The sequence below is a fragment of the Rhinolophus hipposideros genome (assembly GCF_964194185.1).
Source record: "Rhinolophus hipposideros genome assembly, chromosome: 1".
NCBI classification, from domain to species: Eukaryota; Metazoa; Chordata; class Mammalia; order Chiroptera; family Rhinolophidae; genus Rhinolophus; species Rhinolophus hipposideros.
Genome location: NC_138047.1, coordinates 57984856 through 57991943, shown reverse-complemented (window position 1 = coordinate 57991943; position 7088 = coordinate 57984856). Strand labels below are relative to the sequence as shown.

Sequence of the window (7088 nt, the reverse complement as noted above, 5' to 3'; positions counted from 1 at the left end):
CTTCTCTCAGTCTATTGCAGAGTACCTGAAAACAGTTACTTCATATATAGCATAGCTTTGTAGTTGATTATGATGGAAAGGCAAAACCAGTACTGTCTTAACACAAAGAAAAAGACTTCCGAGAACAGCAAATTTTAACCTTGTTTTAGGGTGATTTGATAATATGCTGAAAGCTACAGACTGTTTCCTCAGCATTAATAGTTATTTGCATCATTGATAGCCTCATGGGGAAGGAGGAGAGAATTGAAAAAAGTGCTTCTGGTAATTTCTGCTTATATTGTACACAATTTAAATAATATGCAATTTGTTGCATAGCTTCCTGATATTGGCATTATGTATCATGCTCCCAATCACTGAAAAAAGATTCCATCACATTTACATGAGGTCATCTTTGTCAGCTATTTATATTGCAACCTTTGTTTTATTTTTCTGTTCTTTTATACTACTAATTATTTCATTACCATGAATTATTCTGAGTCAACTTCTTTTGGGTAAGCCTGTAGTATTTAGTTACAATGGGATTTTATTGTATTTTGTTTTAACCAAATCCAAGAGTCTCTTCCAATTAATTTATGAATTTTTGTTACATGTAGATTAATCATTTTAATGGTATTTTCATTTTACTTCTGTTGTCTTATTTTATTTGTGTGTATATAAGAGTTTATTTCTCTAATTTATTATCTTTGCTTAGTAATTTTGGGTGATTAGGAAAAGATATAGTTCTGTTTTTTAATTCTAATAGTGGCTACTTTTATAAACTTAAAAAGTAATGATAAAATATATATTTCTTAGTCTCTCATCCTCAGAAATGAGACAGTATCTAATAAATATTCACTGTGAAATATGAATAAATTTACACAATTACACACACTTTTATTCCCTCCCTCTTTCTTCTTTGTTTCCCAAGTTTTGTTAATTTGCTCTGAGATTTTTTTTTGTCCACTCAATTTTAGCAAACATATGATTATAATTTGTTACATGGTTGCCTCAATGATATCCTTAGGTCCATCTTTTTTTTTTTTTTTTTTGAGGAAAAATTAAACCTTATTTATTTTTTTAAAACCAAACCAATAGGAAGCTATATCACAGCCCTGAAACAGCAAACAGAGAAGGTATATTATCATTATTACAAGTAATAAGGTGGTAAAAAGAGAACAAGGTCCTTATCAAAACAGTAAGGTTGTAGGAACACTGCATGTTGCAAAGGCCCCAGACAGAAGTGGTATTTGGTAATGGGGAGCTACTCCTCTTTTGCTCTAAAGGACTCACAGTTCACCTCAAGTAGCTTACTTTTTCTCCCCGACCTTTTTGTCAAGGGATTGTCTCAGTAGGAATCTGTTATTTCAGGTGGCTAAGTAAGGAACACTGGATTTAGGCTTTCATTCCTGAAAATCAGGTTTTTCCCCAATCCAGTACTTCACAACTCTCTTAATTAAGCAGCCAACAATTCCTCTTTCACTGTTCATTCCTGGATACTGGTATACAGCACAATCAAAATCCTCTTTTCCTTCAAGGGAGAGGTCACTGCAAGATTGTTCTGTCGCTCTGTTGCAGACAGCCTCAGGGCCCATCATGGCAGCCAGTGAGAGGGAAGGTCTGCTTCCTACCTATTATGACATCACTTCTCAATGTTTTGGAGAGCTCCAGGCTGAGAGATGTACTGTGTGAGAATCTTAAGAAATGCATATCCACATCTGATGGCCAGAAATGGATATCCAAAGGAAGGTTTTAAAGTTCTTATCCAAACTACCTCTCCCAACTCCACTTCTTAAATCAACTTCATGCCCTTGTATATAAAACAAAACGAAGCAAAACAAAAGACCCAGAAAAACTTTTTCCCCTTCTAAATTAGTGACCTCATGGACTTTGTTTTACAGTTTATGGAAAATGGAGTGGTGATGGTTTTGGTAAACATGATGTTGGCAACAACAGAAATGCCTCTCCTTACACTCCATCAGGTCACTGGAAGGTTAGAGGAAACTGCCAGCCTGTTGGTACTACCTGTGGACTAAGAAGAATCTGGTACCTTGGAGGGCTCTGGCTTGGCATGAGGGAGATGCCTACTGCCAGGATAAGCATTTTCCATAAGAAATTTAGCCTCTTAAAAACCCTCTGACCCAAATTTTAGCATTAGATTTTTCCATTTCGTTTTCTGGGATTAAAACATCAAGGAACCAGTGTCCAGAGTCAAGAGACATATGCCTTAAACTAACTGCCATCTTTAATTTCTTCATTCATAAACTTCACTTAGAAGACCAAAATTCTTGTTCTTTTTAAGAATGGATTCCTGCCCTTATCCCGATGGCCAGTGGCAAAGACTTCTATTTCTAAATGGACATGAGAGACTCCTCTGCCTTCTTGGTGGTGGTTGGAATGAGGTTCATGTGGTCATCCACACACTTGATCGCACAATTCTCCAGCTACCGCTTCACCTGAAGCTCTTTCCTCCTGGCACCTATTGAATCTTTAGCTTTGTCGTTGCAATGCATAGTGTCCTGGGCCAGGTGATCCCGGAACTTCTCCAGTTTGCTGGTCACCAGGGCCTGTGCTTGAGCCGGAGCGGTGTGACGGCGCTCAGTGCACGGGTGCACCTGCTGCATGGATGCCTGGCTGTCTTTGTAACAGCCGGCGCTGCAGAACCCGAGGCCCTGCAGCTTCTGGATGTTCTGTCTCTCTAGACTCTTCCCCATGGAGTCCACTGCCTCCTGTACTGGGGCCGCGGCAGCTCTGCTCATGGCAACCCCCCACTGCGCCCAGCTGCTCGGCATCCACATCTGGGTCCACATTTACAGAGAGTCAATGGCTCCTGCCACTCCTTTCATACCACACCTCAGGGTCGGTTAATTTATACCCCAAGGTAGATTGAGAACTTGGTGAATTTTGGGCAATGTGCTAGGAACTAGGGATTCAGCAATGGGTAAGTTAGTAACTATCCTCCCTGACAGCTTTCAGCGTAATAAGTAGAATTTTCAAATAAGGAAAAATGTTGCTTCACTGTTTTTGTAGTTTCAATAATGTTCATTTTAAAAAAGAAATACTTCGGAAGCATTTGAGACCTTGCTCCCCTGCATATATCCTCAGTTCGGCTCAAATAAACCCTTATAAAAATTTTAAAAATATGTATTTCATTTTATTCTTTTACTTTTCTTTGAGATCGTATTTAATAGTAGGGACCTCTGTGGCCACCCCAGTCTCATTGTTTCATGTGTGTTTCTAGGCATGCATATTTTTAATTTTCTATTCTATGTAATTCTCTTGTCTTCACAAGCAGCTCTTCGGTTTACCTAAGAGTAAATAATGTCCCATGTCGTCTGCTTCATTCACCCTCACATATTTGTTTTGAACATTTGGATTTGTGCTTGTTCAGTGGTGTGTGAGTTTGAAATTCCAGGGGAAATAATTGGACAATGCAACCTACTCAAAATTTAAACATTTAATTATGTTCCTAATGCTCTACCAGTTGTCAGAAGCCCACTGTGTTGAATCCCAGAAAGTTATCAGAAGTTCCTGTTTCATAAAAATTATCCTAGGAATTAATTTTTAAGGCATCGTCTCAATTCATTTCCTTAGAGATCTCTTTCCATTCACAAATCATTATCACTGCCTTTCTAAGTTTCTTGTGAGAAAGGAATCTCTGAGAGATATATTTTATAAAAAAGTATCTAAATTGTCAAAAGGAGGTTCTAAAAAATTGGAAACTTTGTTTCAATCCTAGATCAGATCAGGAGTCCCCTATTTTTCTGTGGTGATATATAAAATTATTTTGCTAATTTATTCCTTTGTGAAATGTAGTGGGGAGAGGAAAAAGATTATAGCAGTTGCTCTTAAATCACCATCCTGAAAATTGAAGAGGGTATCATGTTCTGGGTAAGTCCACTTGCAAAGACATCTGGGAAGAAGTCTTTTCTTCCCAGATGCCTTCAACAGAATATGTTTTTTTAAAAAACAAAACAAAACAGCAACAACAAAAACAAAACAGTTCCAGGATACAATCTTATTCAGAAAAAAACTTCATTGTATATTTTTGAAAGCTTCACAATGTATATTCATATATAAAAGTTTAAATTATGTCCTGTGAAATGTAACAGTTTGTTTGTTTGTTTGCTTGCTTGTTTTTATTGAGCTTATCTTTTCCCAAACTTAATTCATTTATTTTCTCCACAAAACATCTAATAACAGTTTGCCATTCTTATTGTTCTAGGAAACATAATTTGGGGGAAACTTGCTTTAGGGAAATGCTTCTCATGAAACCTATGACTTTGAGATTTAAGTTAATAGTTTATAAAGGAATAGAATGGCAGAGACTCATTTTATTTTACACTTGACTTTTGACCCACTGAAACACACAAACACACTATATCCGTTTAGAAAGAATCCTTTGTTGAAAAATGCTGTGTCTATACTTAAGCCCAACTCTAGGACTAGGGTGACTGTGTGGCTCCTTGTTTCCAAAATATAATCCCACTTCTACCATTCCTAAATATTAACACCTTCTATATCATTTTAATGCACAAAAATAAATCTCATTTAAACTAATATTATTGGATGTAAGTTCACTGTGAAGTATTAATTACTTATTAAGGAATTCCAAAGGCGTTCCTTAAATTGAGAGGCAGAATGGAACACAGAATTACTAAAATCATGAGGAAAGTGAACAACAGTATTGGGGCTTGAAAGAGGAAATGTTCTCAAGACAGATATTGAAGGACTGCTACAAAGATAACATTTCCTGAATTGACAATTTGGTCTACTACCTATTCTAGCTGTGCTATACAAAATTATTCCCAATGCACAGTTCTAAAGTGATTTCCAAAAGGAATGGCCAATTATTATCAAATGGCATTGTGTGATAGACATATCTCTTTGCACCCTTGCCAGGTTAAGTATTATAATTTTTTTTATCTTTGCCAGTTTCATGTAGAAATGCTCTCATTACCTTTTTTTCATTAGTTCTTTATTAGTGAAGATAAATATTTTATTTTTTTCTGCAAACTGTATTTCTATCTTCTCCTGCAACATATATCGGCTATGGAGGGGCTAAGGATTTAATCTGTAACAATTCTGTCCCTTTATTTCACTTCCATTCTCTCAATTGTTCTGCTTTATGAACATATTTAGTGAGTACAAGGTGCAAACAAAACAAATCAATTTGTTGTCTTATCTCAATAATCCTAGAGGGTGACTTGATGATGCGGTTGCTCAAAACTGTGATGAGAATACACTGAAAGATTGTTTATATCTTCTATTTATCATGCGATTATTAGCTTGGTTAAATATCATGAATGTCAGAAAGAAAGCTAAAATACTTGCTATCACTTTTATTAGTTGACACTGTTTAAAAGAGCTAGCTATTATTTTATACCAAGAAAAGGAGATATGTAAAGTTATTAGAAACAGGAGATAAACAAGCTCATTTTAAAATATCAAGATATCTGTGTTTAAATTATGAGAATCAATTGATTATCCCGAATTCTTTGAATATCTTGGATTGTGTATATCTCTTGTATTATGCAATGAATACAATGTTCCCCACGGAAAAGGTAAAATTTATCCTCCTTAAACTGAAATCTAGATGAAACCCACGCAAATTATTTCACATAGAAAACTAAATCCAATGTCTTGGTATTCAGGGAATATATGTTCAGTCTTATTCAAGTAAAGTCTCACCAGCAAAAATAACTTTCATATAACAATTTTTTAGAGTAAACTAAATTTTTAACAATGTGACCAAATCAAAACAAATAAACAAAACTCCCCCAAGATGGGTAGTTCGATACATTTGATATACCTGTTTATTACACTGATGATCTAGATTTGTGGCCACTTTTTGAACTTGTCTGAATAGCCAAAATATTCTATACTAGCTATATGGAAAGACATAAGGAATAGGGAGGGAGAAATTGAAAGGACTGTTGCAACTAGTGAAGGAATTTGTGTGGTATGCAAATGAGAAGGCTAGAAATATCTAATGATATTAATGGTCAACATTTACCACTTATTATTTACCAGGCATTGTATTTAAGTGCTTCACATAGAGTATAAGTTTCAGTCTTCTGACCAAGTTTATGAGACAGCTGATATTATTATCCCCTGATAAGTGAATAAGAACTGAGGCTTAGAGAGGTGAAATATTCTTTCCAAGATCAAAAGAGTTTAGTAGCAAAGATAGAGTTAGTGCACAAATCTAGATGATTTGGAAAACTGAAAATTAATTAGTCCTAATAGCAAATTAATTAGTTAATTTGCTTACTTATTTAAAATAATATATGTACCTAATTTAAAAATTCAAATAGTTTAATAAGGCACAAAACTAAAAACATCAAATTAGTTACCGTAAATCTGAAATCCCATACACCAGATGTAACACTTTCAATTCTTTTACCTTTGTTCTTTGGTCTTTCTGAATAACAATGATTGCACCACATTTTTTATAAATCGAGGTTACTGAGCGTTAATTTATTATATCACAAGGTGTACTCTTCAGTGAGCTTATGTAAATGTGTACATTCATATAATCACCACCCTAATCAAGAGATAGATATTATCGTCACCCCGGAAAGTCCCCTTGTGCTTTTCCAGTTAATCCTTCCACCCACCCTGACCCAAGGCACTGAGGTACTTTTTATCAGCATAGATTTACATAAATTAGTGTTACCTATTTAGAATTTCATATATAGTACATTCTTTTTTTGTGTCTGGCTTCTTTTTCTAAAAAATAATATTATTTTTTTTTATTAGTTTCAGGTATACAAAGCAATGTAATAGTTAAACATTTATCATTTATTTCCCTCACACAGTGATAAACCTCCTTCTCCCATCTACCACCCCTCTGACATCACATACAGCTATTACATTTCCACTGTCTCTATTCCTAACGCTGTACTCCACTTCTTGTAAAAAAAAAAATATATGTATATATATATATATATATATATATATATATATATATATATGTATATATACATACACATATATACACACATATAATTGTAGTTGACATTCATTATTGTTCAGCTTCAGCTTCAGGTGTACAGTGATCGGGCATCTACATTTTCCCTGAGGTGGTCTCCCTAATGCGACAAATGTCC

General features: G+C 34.9%; 1 pseudogene across 1 annotated transcript; it reads right to left on the bottom strand.

The window, feature by feature from the left end:
- Positions 1–2327: 2327 nt before the first annotated feature.
- LOC308499335 (protein FAM136A-like) lies at positions 2328–2768 on the bottom strand (annotated as a pseudogene). Its single transcript has one exon. The product of its transcript is annotated as a protein FAM136A-like (transcript).
- Positions 2769–7088: the final 4320 nt, after the last annotated feature.